This window comes from Coptis chinensis, chromosome 5, assembly GCF_015680905.1.
Source record: "Coptis chinensis isolate HL-2020 chromosome 5, ASM1568090v1, whole genome shotgun sequence".
In the NCBI taxonomy this organism is placed as follows: domain Eukaryota; kingdom Viridiplantae; phylum Streptophyta; class Magnoliopsida; order Ranunculales; family Ranunculaceae; genus Coptis; species Coptis chinensis.
In genome coordinates, this window is record NC_141460.1 from 43495872 (window position 1) to 43510069 (window position 14198).

At 37.0% G+C, this 14198-nt stretch overlaps 2 long non-coding RNA genes across 2 annotated transcripts; both read left to right on the plus strand.

The window, feature by feature from the left end:
- The first annotated feature begins 9168 nt into the window (after nt 1-9168).
- On the plus strand, nt 9169-9685 carry LOC147497591 (uncharacterized). Its single transcript, XR_015195068.1, has 3 exons — nt 9169-9332; nt 9423-9552; nt 9621-9685. It is a non-coding gene; the product is annotated as an uncharacterized LOC147497591 (long non-coding RNA).
- A 127-nt stretch (nt 9686-9812) lies between these two features.
- On the plus strand, nt 9813-11332 carry LOC147497592 (uncharacterized). The gene is made up of 3 exons (XR_015197160.1): nt 9813-9948; nt 10308-10349; nt 10923-11332. It is a non-coding gene; the product is annotated as an uncharacterized LOC147497592 (long non-coding RNA).
- The last annotated feature ends 2866 nt before the right edge of the window (nt 11333-14198 follow it).

The following is a 14198-nucleotide window of genomic DNA, read 5'->3' on the forward strand; positions in this document are numbered from 1 at the left end:
CTAGTCAGCCTCTCTGAGCCTTTCTTTAGCCTTTTATAAACTGCAAATCATTTACCCTGTTACAAAACAAAACAAAATAAAAAATCAACCTACCCATTCATTGAATAAGTCTGAGAATAGAGATGAATAATAGAAACGAGAAAGACCTTTGAAATTAAGAATTTGTTAGTCGCTTCAGATAAGAAAATGAAGTTTCTATCCAAATAAAATAAATAAATAAATAAAAGAAAATAAAGAGTTAGAACGCCAAAAATAGAATCAAAGGAGTCAAAAGCCAAAGAAAAAGAAAAATATGGCTAAGGATGGAAACAAAGTGTAGAAGCAAAAGTAAAGAACAAGATTTCTCTAGTTACATAATATGAAGACTCTGTTATCTCAGACTTGTCCTTTTTGAATATCCATTTCCTTCTTTCTTAAACCATCTCTTAATCCCCGCAACACCTAATAAAGACCTCTAGCTCAATTAGGAATAGGTTAGTGTGATAGTAAGTGGCAGATGTGTTTGATCGACTCCGGCTTCCTTGTATGTCATTGAGATTGTAAGGTAAAGTGTGCCCACTGCACACTGGAGTGAGCAAAACTTGAGTGGAAAAATCAGAGTGTTTTTGTCTTGACATATTTGTGAGGGCCTACTTAAGGATGCTATTCCAAAGTTTCAGAAACAGACTCGTTATTGCATTTCATAGCATAGTTCATTTAAGTTGTGAGTTGTGAGGGCATTCACAACTCACAACTCAAATGCAATATGGAGCCATAAGTTTCAGGACGCTACTTAAGAAGCCATTCAGCCATTCAGCAGTCCGTAATATGGAGTTGTGAGTTGTGAGTTGTGAGGGCATTTGAGAGCTGTGAGGGCATTTTGGTCTTTACATGTTTTAATTCCTTTTTTAGAAATCTTTTTTCTACTCGTAGAAAAATTGTTGATAAGGTTTCTCTTTGGAGGGAAAACTTCCCTTTCGAATGGGTTGACCGGCCTGACCGGCGGTTAACCCATCCCTCTGATTGGTTGAGAGGTTTTACAAACATGGATGAGACTTCGACAACAGTTCTGGGGGCTGAAATGAGTAAAGCTCCAGTCTTTTGTCCTTGGGGTTTTTTGAATGAGGAGGGAATACAGAATACTGGGTCTGCAGAACCGAGGTTGTGGAGAAACTGCCGCAAATGGAAATGTGACTAACAAGGGTCAAGAAACTCAGAGAAAATCATATGCTAGGGCCACAAAGTCTACTTATGGGAGGGAAGTTGATACAAAGCTCTGCCGGTGCACGGTCGGCAAGGTGAGTACCCTACTATCACTATTCAGTGAAGAGGTTGAGAAAGGGTTAGAGTTTTGCAAGCTAGCTCTAGTGGGGAGACTGGACATGTCTAAGCTTACTATGAATGTTGTCAATGAAAAGGTTAAACAATTGTGGAAACCGAACCATGAATGGCAAGCAACGCCTTTGGGTCGAGGGTACATCATGTTTCGATTTACCAATGAGTTGGACTATCACCGAATTTGGGGTCGGGAACCCGGTTTTGATGATCAAATTTTTGCGGCTGAGCAAGTGGACTCCAAACTTCTCCACAAGCAAAGAAAACCACTCCAATGCATTAGTCTAGATCCGATTTCCGGATGAGTCTTGAATACTAGGAAATCAAAACCTTGTTCTTTCTTGCAAGGGCCATTGGAAGACCAATCCACACCGATGAGAACACCGCAAAGAGAACCTTGGGTTACTATGCTAGTGTGTTAGTGGACTTGGACCTGAATGAGAAAATTCGACAAGATCCGGGTGGAGGTGGAAGGAAAGGATATCAAATTTTGGCAGAGTGTAGAACACGGTCGTTAAGCCCAAATTTTGCAATCATTGCAAGAGGGTTGGTCATTTGGTCACCGAATGTAGGATCTTTTGAAGGTCGACTGAGAAAGCAAGAATAAGGAAAAGGAAAGCAATAACACTCTTGAACTAAGCATGGATGGCATGTCAAAAACCCGGAGGAAGCAAAATAGAAAGAGAAATAAGGAAATTGAGGAGGTAATCGGTGTCACCGAGCATACCAATCTCGAGATGGAAGTGAGGCGAGTAGTAAGGAATAGGAGCAAGTGCCTCCAACCACTAAAACAAACACCGATGTGATGAATGGTTCTACTAGAGAGCAACAACAAGCAGAAATTGATCACGGGGATGGAAATAAGAGTAATAAGGAGACCGAAAGCTTACAGAAGAGGATGATTCCGAGGCAGAAAATGATATGGAGGCAATGGCCGAAGTGGCGTAAGCAGTTTGACTCACAAGGTCAAGTTCATGATATGAGGCAACAAGAGGGGAGAGAAAAGGGGAGAAGACCAGGCACATATAGAAAGCCAATCGCCAGGTTGGAATTACTTGTGTAATCGCCTATACTTGCCATAACGCCTTCACACTCGAGACTACAGATGGTCGTGGTGTTGAACAAGGGTTGAGAGAGACCACGGGGACTCAACTTTTGGAGCAGGATCAAGTTGTTACTAGGGTTACCCAAGATAGCCCAACCAGAGGACCAACTACTCCAATCATGACTAGTAATAATTTTACTTTACTAGGGGTAGAAGAAGACCGGGAACCCGCGGTCAATTGTAGTACAAAGGGAATGCAATGACGAAGGCAAATGGGCAAACCGGAAAGAAGAAGGCTGAAAAGAGGAATACCAAGGATCACTTGAAGTTTCTACAACCCATGGGCATGGGACTAGATTTCAAGCAAAGGTGCGGGGATGATCTCTCCCTTTTTGAAAGGAGGACCTTTTTGGAATATTAGGGAGTGGTTAAAAATAAAGCTAGTGATAGGATGCGAGAACTCATGAAGTCTTATAATCCGGATATTGTTTGTTTATTGAACCTCTAGTTAGGCCACAAGTACATCTGCTTGATTCTTTTGGTTTGAATTGTTTTGAGAGTACCTTGATTCATAACGATTCCTCGAATAGGATTGGTAACCTTTGGGTTTTTTGGAAGAGAGGCATCTCTGTATCAGTGGTTATGGCATCTGACCAACATATTACTATTTTGGTGGATGGGTGTTTTATATCTTTTGTGCATGCAAACTGTTGGTTGGGCAATAGAAGAGAGTTGTGGGGTGATTTGAGCAGTTTTAGTGGTTGGTGATTGGTGACTTCAATAGTGTCCTAAAAACTGATGAGAAAAAAGGAGGTAGACAACCCAATAGAGTGGCTATGCAGGAGTTTAATGCCTTTGTGAACACCGCAGAGCTGTTGGAGAGTAATTGGGAGGGCACTAAATATACTTGGTGTAACAATCAAAGAGGTGTTAAAAGGGTTCTTTGCAAACTGGATAGAGCCTTTTATAATGAAGCTTGGAACTTTAGATTTGGTGGATGGAAATGTACGGCAGGAGCTCGATAGGCATCTGATCACTCTCCTTTGCTGGGCATGCACCCTAATATTCTGAAACCTACGAATACTCCTTTCAGATTCAATAAAATGTGGCTCTCTCACCCCACCTTTTTTGAGTTAGTGAAGACCAGCTGGACATAAACGTTTGAGGGAATACCACTTCCTCCTCTCCTCAAGGTTATGTGCAAGCTACATAGACTGAAAACGGACTTAAAGAAATGGAATTTGGAGGTTTTTGGGCACACAGATGTCTCCATTAGAAAAGTAAAGGCTGAACTCCTTCGAATGCAACAACTGGTTGATCAAACAGTGGATGATGAACTTCTTATAGCAGAGGTTATACAGAAAGAGTTTGAATTGGATACAGCCAAAGCTAATAGGTCTTCCCTTTTGAGACAAAAGAGTAGAACTTGTTTTGAGGATGAGGGGGACAGAAACACTACATACTTCCACAATATATGCAGGGTCAAACAGGGGGCTTCTATGATCACTGAGTTGGTGACAGAGGATGGTACCGCGGCTTTGATGACCGAGGAACAAATTAAGCAGTATGTAATAAGCTACTATGAATAGAAATATAGGGAGGTCCATGTTCAAGAAGACATAGAATTATTGAGTGTTATACCCAAACTGATTGATGAGGAAGAAAACTACAGTCTAACAAGAGTGCCAGCTTATTAAGAAATTCAAAAGACTATTTTACCATGAAAATGGATAGCTCACCTGGACCTGATGGATTCCAAGGACATTTCTACTGCAAATGTTGGGGAATCATAAAGCAAGATGTGTGCTTGGCAATACAATCCTTCTTTATTCAAGGCTGTTTACCCAAAGGATTAAATTCGAACTTTATTGCTTTAATCCCAAAGGATAATAATGCCAAGAAACTCAGCCAGTATAGACCGATCTGTATGGGAAACTTTCTCTTCAAGATTATTACTAAGCTTCTACAGTTGCGTCTCAATGTGTTGGCTGATGATATCATCACTAAAGAGAAAACTGGTTTTCTACCTTCAAGATGCTCTCAGACAAGCATTTCCATGACCTCTGAGCTGATGAATGAGTTGAAGAAGGATAGATTTGGTGGATCTGTAGCTGTGAAGCTAGACATAACACAAGCCTATGATACAATGAGTTGGAAGTTTCTCTTCCAAGTTATGAAAAGTATGGGTTTTTCAGATATCTGGATCAACTGGATAAGAACCATTGTGAGTTCAGCACAAATCTCTGTGTTATTTAATGGTGGACCTGTTGGTTTCTTTCCTATACACCGAGGGCTTAAACAAGGTGATCCTCTTTCACCATTATTGTTTGCTATTGCTGAAGACACTCTGAGTAGAGCTATCCATTATCTCAGGGGAAAAAACCATCTAAAGCCACTAACTGTCATTAAGAAAGTGGCAGCTCCGAGTCATCTTATCTTTGTAGACGACATCGTTATATTTGCAACCGGAGAGATAAGAGGGATCGAAAAGCTCAATCATATCCTGAGGAGGTACCAGAACGCAGCTGGACAACTTATCAATCAAGACAAAAGTAAAGTTTTTTCAAGAACTTTACGAAAAAAAAAAGTTTGTGTTGTTGGAGTTGAATATGAAGGAAGGTTTCTTACCAGAGAAATATTTGGGAGTAAGTCTACAACAAGGTAGAGTTACTAGGGCCTGTGTGGCACAGATCTTAGATAAGATTCGGAAAAGGCTTACAAGTTGGATGGGAAAGAGGCTGTCTTTTCAAGGGAGGGTTACTTTGATCAAGTCAGTGCTATGTAGCATCCCAGTTTACACCATGTCCATCTATGAATGGCCAATGGCTATGGTCAAAGAAGCAGAGGATATCATGAGGAATTTCCTATGGTCGGGTGATCCAAGCATAAGAAAGGGTGTCACAGTCAACTGGGACAAAGTATGCAAGCCTACTTGGGAAGGAGGACTAGGGATTCGAAGGCTCAAGCAAATTAATACTGCGGTGTTAATGAAGTTGGCTTGGGAAGTATTAAAGGGTGAAACTGATTTTGCTTTATTCATGAAAGCAAAGTACTTCAATCAAGATGGAGAGTTTATTCAATCTTACAAACCAACCTCTGTTTGGCCGGGGATAAGAAAAGCTCTTGTGGAAGTGAAGAGTAGAACTCAATGGGTGATAGCAAGTGGTGACAAGGTGGATATATGGAGGGACAATTGGTTGGGTAAGCAATCACTGAAAAGCATGCTCAATATCAATTCACTGGAATTAAAGGGCTGTCGAGCTAAGGTTTGCGATTTGCTTGAAGGTGATAACTGGTGCATCCCTGATGTGTTACAGGAGATAATGAATAGAATTCACAAAAGTTCAACTGATGTTCTGAAATGCAATCCTACCTTTGAAGATTATGTAATTTGGTGCCCTGATCTACGAGGAAACTTCTCGACGAAATCAGCATATGATGAAATAAGAAAGAGGAGGCCGACTATTACATGGAGTAAGAGCGTCTGGAATAGTTGTATACACCCTCTAACCTCAGCGCTGGCATGGAAAATTGTTAAAAGGGGAATTGCAACTGATGAAAGAATTCAGAAAACAAGCATCTCTCTGTCTTCTTTGCTTGCCGCTTGTGGAAGTTTGGGGAAACTACACAAAGATCTTTTTGGCAATGCCGGTTTGCGCAAGAGCTATGGGATTGGGTCAAATAGGTTTTTCAGGTAACCACTGCTATTAATAGTTTTCCCGATACACTAAAGATTAATCAGAATTGGAGTCCTTTGCTGCATGATCTGTGGAAGTCTTGTGTGGTTGCATCTCTAGTAAGTATATGGAAAGAACGAAACAAGGTGCAGTTTGATGGGAAGAAGCCAAAGCTTGGAAACCGCAAAGTCGTTTGTCGATTGACAGACCGAGAATCACGTAAGCCGCCAAAGGGCCATCTGTTACAACACCCCCTCCCCGGTTCGCGATCCTTCAATACCGGGAATGTGGGTATTCAGATGAGAAAAGCACCAAGTTAAACAATGCACGTGGATTCCACCGTAACCGGACATTGTGAAACTTAACACCGATGGGCATCAATAGGGAATCCCGGGCCATCCGGGATTGGTATTGCTTTCAGAGGGAACATGGGTCAATTCCTGCTTACACTAAACATGAACATTGGGCCGGGGATAACTATAGAAGCGAGTGTATGGCTATCATCATTGTGGGTGTCGACGTTCTTAAACAAGGATGGAAGAACACGTGGATCTAAACCGACTCGAGGCAGCCAGCCGTGAGCTTTTAACGGGATGTTCCTAGATGCTACAACCTAGATGGATAACATGCATAGAGGGACTTCAAAGGTGGAGGATTACAACCATTTGGAGGGAAGGAAACTTCACGGGCGGACTTCTTTGGCCAAACAGGAGTATCTTTGACGGAGAATGAGGAGTGTATCATCGTTGGTAGCCAATCTGGTGCACAAGTGGGAAGCTCCATTCCAAATTTTTTCCGATTTGTATGAGTTTGTAATAGGTTATGATATAGACATGACTTGTAAAGAATGAAATAGGGGCAAACATGTTGCCCACCCTATACACCATCCCCTTTTGTACTTCTGTTACAGTTTTAATGAATTCAAACTTACCAAGCAAAAAAAAAAAAAAAAATAGCATAGTTCATTATATATATGTTTATCCGTAGATTATTGGTTATTATGCACGTATTAGCTTAGGTTTTAAATTGATTATTCTGTATTAATTGCTATTGAGATGTATAGATATCTGAGAATAAATAAAGAAACAGTAATTTTATTCCTTAGTCATTGTAGTATATATGAAGATTGTGAGTACCTTCTCTGAAAAACTCTCACGAGGCTATAACTCGTCCACTAGGGAATTCTTAGTGGTTTAAGGCCTTATTGCATATTGTCAATGCAATCACACTCGGTGAAACGAGATTACTTAGAACTCCATTTTTTATCACTTATTTTAATTTCTCATATTTGATTAAGGAAAAGTAAAATGCTGTTTGGGGGTGGTTTGATAAGAGCCCAAAACTGTAGTTTTAACGCTTTAATAATATTACATTTAGACCAATTATGCTTATAATAAATAAGAGTTAGTATTGTTTACGTATGTTTGTGTATTTCATGTATTGGAGTTAAATATGTGAATAAATATGTCACTTTTGCAAGAGAAAGGAGCAAAGGTTGGTTGATAAGAAGTTCTATGGTTAAAGCCCAAGTTTCAAGGAGAAAAAGCCTTTTAAAAGCCCAGTCAAAACTGAAAAGTCAAAGTCAACGCGGGCAAAATTAGAGTAGAAAAGTCAACAGAACTTCCGCAGGTTGTATCTTTGGACTCAGACCTCGGAATTGGGCCTAGTTTATGTTAAAATGACCGGATCGGAAAAATCTCTCTAATGGTTTAGGCCTTGATCCAATCAAAGGATTGAAAGTGGACGAAAAGTCAGTTGCAGTAATTTTCAACAGAGGAACCCTTTTTGGACTTAAGTAATTAGGTTTTAGGCTTAATTTAATGGCCCAAAACATAGCTACAAAGCCCATGCACGAAATTGTACACCTAGCCCTCTCCTATATAAAGAGGACTAAGGCACAACTCTAACAGACTCTCCCATTAGATAATAAATTAATTTTCTTCTTTAGTTTTAAAACCTATTTATTATTTTATTAGCCTAGCCACCATTAATTAAATTCAAGTTATCTTTAATAAAGTAGTTCTTCATTATGTTTTCTTCTTTATATTATTATGTCCATGATAGTCCCATGATTCATAGCTAAACCTCTATTAGAGGGGTTTGATTGAAGGTTTGATGAAGACTTGATATGTTAGTGTAGAATAGTTATAGTAAGATATTCCACTCTAGAGGGTAGTTAATTCACCATGAGAATGGATTTCAATTGCCTCACATGCTAATTATTTGTTTGTAGATATGCCATGAATAATTAAGGATAAAAAGACCTAATCTTTAAGTGAAAACCTAAAGATTAGGGTTGCAACAACTCCATACTAGCATATTAGGGATTAATAAAGGTGGATTTCAAATATTCCTAATTCCTTCTTGTTCACATCTTCAAATTTAATTTCCATAGTATAATTTAGAATATCTTAATTAGTTATTCCCACATATTAGTCTTATTAAAAACATTGCTCTCATCGGTATTGTAGAATTGTGTAAGTTAGTGAAACTATCACGTTCTAAGCAACTAGCACTAGTAGAAAAAAGGGTTTTTGTGACTTTTAAAATGTTATTTGTGATTGTTCTGTTCGAAACGGTCACAAATGGCAGAAAATGGTTTTTGACTATTTTAAAAAGTTTTTGGTGACGTGCGTTTTCGAAACAGTCACAAATGGTTTTTTTTTTTCTAAAGAAGGTGTATATGTGTGGAGAACTATTTGTGACTATTTCACTAAAATAGTTATATTTTTCCGGAATTTATGTGACAGTCGTAGAAGACTAAATTCTAATTTTTTTAGTCCCGCCCCACAACTGCACTAAAAAAAAGCTACTTCGAAGCCCACGTTCAGTCTCCCACCCGCTTTCTTCAAACACTTACATGTTTATGCCTCTAAGAAATGCTTCACAAAAAAGGTAAAAATATAAGAAAAAAAAATGAATCTCTCAGGACTCTTTCTTCAACTTCTACCGATTAGGATTATTTTCCAAATATCAAGCGGCAAACTAATTTCACTTCCCACCTATTTGTTTTTGGAAAATTAAGAAAATAAAAAAAAAAAACCCTTAAGCTAACTGTTTGTCCTGTCTCACCCACTTGATGCTCGCTTCTCTCACTCACTCACTCAACCAAATACAAATTCACTCCTTTTTTAGTGTTTTTAAAATAATGATTTCATTTCATTTATACTAATATTTTGTCTCGGTGATTTTGTAGGTGGTTTTGTAAAACTTTTTTCGGAGTACCACTACTGTATTCACTAATCTTTATCGGCGGATTTTGAAAGAAGTCGCGGAGGAAGAAGCAAGGCAAACAGGTTTAGAGCTATCTCTCTCTCTCATTCTCCCCCTTTAATATCCATTAATTGTTTTTCAATTTCAATAATATAGCATGCTTCGGTTGTTAGGGTTTAGAATTGGGGTTTCAGACAGGAGGATCTAAAGGTTTTGTAGTAGTTTTAGAGAACAACAGTTCTGTGGGAATTATTGAACAACAGGAGGATCTAAAGGTTTGGAAGTGTTGAATGTAAAGTAAAGGTAAGCTTTTTGAATAAACATGTGAGTCATCTTTTCGACTTGTATTAAATGATATTTTCATTTTGCAGACGGTTACTATTGGTAGTGAGCTTGAAAGAAGGGTTTTACCAAAAAAATTATTGGTGTTTAAAGTAAGTAGGATATATGCCCTTTTTATGTTACTTTGTGCAAAGGTGTCTGATTTATATGTAAAAATAAGATCTAAGGATATGCTCTCTCCTTTTATAATTGACAGTTGTCGGGTGCAAAGAGTTTGCACTAGGCATGTCACTAGATCTTGTTGCTGCTGAGGCACAACACGCATCAGAAATGGTACAGAATTCAGTGACAAGTTTATTTACCGACGATGATGCATTGAAAGATCTTTGCGATCATTTTTTACAAGCTGATCCCAATGTATGTCTGCAACCCAACATCTGTGGATACTCAACTAAAGTTTCCAAAAAGTTATGTCCACATAAAGTACACTTTATATATATTGGACTGCATGTGTGTCTGTCAGATGTGTATGAAAACATATATACCATTAGAACGACGAGAAAGTTTACTACACAATGAAAAAACTATTCAAGTTATTGTACATATTATCATAAGTTCTAATGTAGGAAAATGAGGACAATGCATATGTGGTTGTCTATATGTAATACATGAAGAAGTAATTTATTGTATTGCGCATTTTGATGAGCATTTATCATATTTTTCCTTCTATTAATGTAAAATAGTTTGCTTAGTCCATTTTGTTATGTGGAGTGCAGGTTCCTCTTAACTCTGAATATTCAACTCTCCTTGGTTAATGGGTTAGTCTTTGTTTTCCTTTTTTATATTAGTTTGAAAAATATGGACGTAGTTATTGAGTTTCAGAACTAGATAAATATCTATGTGATTTTCATCTATTGTTTTTTTTATTTTATTTTGATAATCTCATATGTTGTCTTTGAAGTTACTAAAATTGTATCAATAGGATCTGTTGTCTCAAATTTTGATAATCTCATCTGTTGATAATCTCATCTCAGAATTAGTATTGTAAGAGAGTTGTCGTCATTTGTCAGAAGTCCTGATTTCAGTTAGTTGCTTATTAGGTGAGATGGATTTTTAGATTCTTGGTGGAGCACATTCACATCGTAACAGTTAAACGTGGAAAGACTCCAACCGAAATATTGCTTAGCATCTATACGATTAAAAAATGTAATTGTATATGTACTTAAATAATATAAATAAAAAATAGAATTTGTTTTTTTTGTAAACTAGAGCCCAAACATCGAAGGGGCTGAAGAGCATGTTTATTACTCGCGTCCAAGTGACGACTGGATCGAATCACCCTCTAATATAAACTAATCTCTATCCTCTTTGGCTTTTTTTTGTGTGTGCAGGACTTGAAGTGTTTTGTCTTCTCTCTGATGACCTTTCACTTTAAAATCCAACCGATCTAGATTGTAATCAGCAGTGGTGGTTACTGAATTAGACATGGTTGCTGAATCAATTGGAATGGTTCTTGGTGTTATATTCGACTGGGTGTTGTTCAATGTGAAGTTTTGAATATTACAAGTAAAAGGATTGGGTTAGTATTAGTTACCAGTTATTGTAAACATAGACATATGTGATTAGGTTAGTAACTTAGTATTAGTTGCCAGTTCTTCGACCTTCTTTGGATTTGTATGTGCTGTTGACATGGTGAATCAAATGGTGCAGTTCATTAATTTGATGTGGATTTGAATTTGTCTGGTTTTGTTTTCCTTATCTGGCTCTGTTACACACAACACGTACACAACCACACGCAAGAAGACACATGGAACTCGAATCTATCATTTCCTTTGAAACAGGATGATGGAGTTATGGTTATTTTGGAGAAAATCAGTGGTGAGGCAGACACCCCATTGTTCATGGTGTCATAGCTCCTTGCCCTGTAGTAGGTATAGGTTCACTACTTTAGGTAGAAGCACCATTGCTTGCGACTTATATAGTTATACAGTATATGTTCTAAAGATACAACACCGATTAAGCAATACTATAGAATGGTTCGTTTGCTCAGGAAGATAATGATCTAAATGCTTTAGGAATTCTTGCTTCCACTGGAGCTCTGTAAGTCTCTATACATATTGAATGGATGTCGTGTACACGTGTGAAATGGTATTCAAGATTATCACTGATATGGTATTGCATCCTCAAATATATCATAGAATAGTCTATTGGGCACTACTCCACAAGACCACAAGAAGGGAATTTGCGTACCAATCGCTAAGGTGGACTAAGTGTGGGCAAGAAAGCATAGGTGACTCAACACTTGAACACCTATTACTGGACACAAATATTTTCTAGTACGTATAAGCGTGTGTTTGTTACTGAATTTTTATGGCCTGGAATCTAGAGTGCATATATGTCAAAGGCGAGGGATATGAGCCACTAGATTCCCCACTCATCCTCTTCTATAGTGCAACCCTAGGATTCTAGCTAAGTTCTTATGTTATTTTGTTTAGGGTCAGGGAAGTAAAGAAGGAATCTACTTCTGTTGCTTGTAGTTTCATGGTTGTGCTCTTTGAACAAGGACTTGACTTTGGCCTCTTTATGAATATCAGGTGCTTCTTAATTACTAGGTATTTTTTTTTCCAATAATTCTTTTGTTTCTACTACTATACTTGGCTATATGATGATTATTTTCTTTTGTTTCCATGTTTATATGATGATTCTACTATAGAATGTTTCTTATATTTCAATGGACATCATTACCAAATTGATGCTATTAGTCTCTATTTGAAAAGTTGATATTTGGTAATGTTACTAGCAAAAGTGATAGTAGTTGTTTTTAGTAGTCTGCACAGGGCAGAAAGTTTGAGTTGTGTTCAAGATGGGATTCCGCTACCTACACGAAAATGTTACCCTGTCGAGTCTACATTCAAGCGAACCAAGTTTCATTACTTGTTAATGTATGTGCTAAAAGCTACAACACTAACAGGTTAGACTGTTCAAACTGAAATTTTTATCGTTCATATACTTACACTGATAATGAATTATTGTAGTTTACTTTTCGACTCTTAGGGACTTCAAATTGATTAAAGTGTACATATACATTTTTTTCCATCTCCTTGGGGGTAGGCTAAAGCATTGGCAGTACGTTTATTTATTTATATATAGGTGCTTTGTACCTGGTTGTAAGTGTTTGAGTTGTGCATGTATTCCCCAAAAACAATTAATGGGTATTGGACCTAAGTCTATCTTGGTTTAACTTAACAATGGACATATTATTTGTTTGCGATATCAGGGTTTCTTATAAGATGCTTATAATGATTTGTAGCTTGTTTCAAATAGTTTCGGTCGACTTACCCCATAGATATATTAACAGTTGCAATTCTGCTTATTAACATAGATATTTATGATCTCGAGTTAACTATTTTTCATTCAACTATCATACGTACTAATGAGTACTAATGATTTACTTTAAATCTTTCAGAAATATCTTATATATAATTTGTGCATGCCTAGATTACTTGGTTACCTTGTATATCGGTGCATTTACTGGTTATTTTATATCAAGTTATATTGAGTGTCACCATCTCTTTTCAATTGTAGAATTCAAGTGAGCTAGGATTTTGGGGCTCCCTTGGAGGAATGAATGCTACCAGTTGGGAAAGCGCTGTGGATTTGTCCAATTTGTTCATATGTGGGTAATCGACTTTGACGAGATTAGGTTATTTTTTCATTTGGATTTAGATTAGGTTGATTATATTTATATGAATTAGATTGGAAATGTGTTATTTACTTCATTACGTTTTACGATTAAGGACAAATATATATTGGTTATCCAATGAGATTGGAATGTTTTAATGAAATTAGCAATATATATAAGAGTTACCTGAAATTTAATGGATCATATTCAGATATGTAGTTTATTTAGGTGCGTACTTTATTGATGGTCCCCAATTTTGGGGTTTTCATTTATATATATTCATTTTTTTTAATAAAAAAAAACAATATATACATATCACGATTTTACCCAAACCGTCATGACTAATGATATTTTTTATGACCGTTAAAAAGGGTGAATGCATAACAGTTTATTTAAAACCGTCACAAATGCTATGATTTGTTGTGACGGTTTTTTAGCAGTTGTTAGTGTTTTTTTATGGTTTTATGACTGTTAAAAGAATGAATGCATAACCTTTATTTAAAACCATCACAAATGATATGATTTGTTGTGACGGTTTTTGAACAATTGTTACGGTTTTTTATGGTAGGGAGAGGTTAGTCTAGAACAAATATTTGTGACGGTTTTGGGGAAAAAATAAATGACTCTCACTTCGTCACGGTTTTGGAAAAAAAAACAGTGACAAAAGACTTTTTGTGACTGTTTTTAACAGTGATATAAAGCCTTTTTTCTTGTAGTGAGGAGTGGAACGAATTCTTTACTCTAAATTTATTATATGATAATTGATAGTAGATACTTTGATTAAACGAAAAATAACTAGCTTTCTTATTCCTAGCATAAATAATTATTCATAAGATAAGAAAAGTTTATTTACATTTTATCACAAGTCTAGAACAAATATTTGTCACAATTTTAGGGGAAAAAAATGATCCCCACTTGGTCACGGTTTTGGGGGAAAAAAAATAGTGATAAAAGACTTTTTGTCACTGTTTTTAATAATGATATA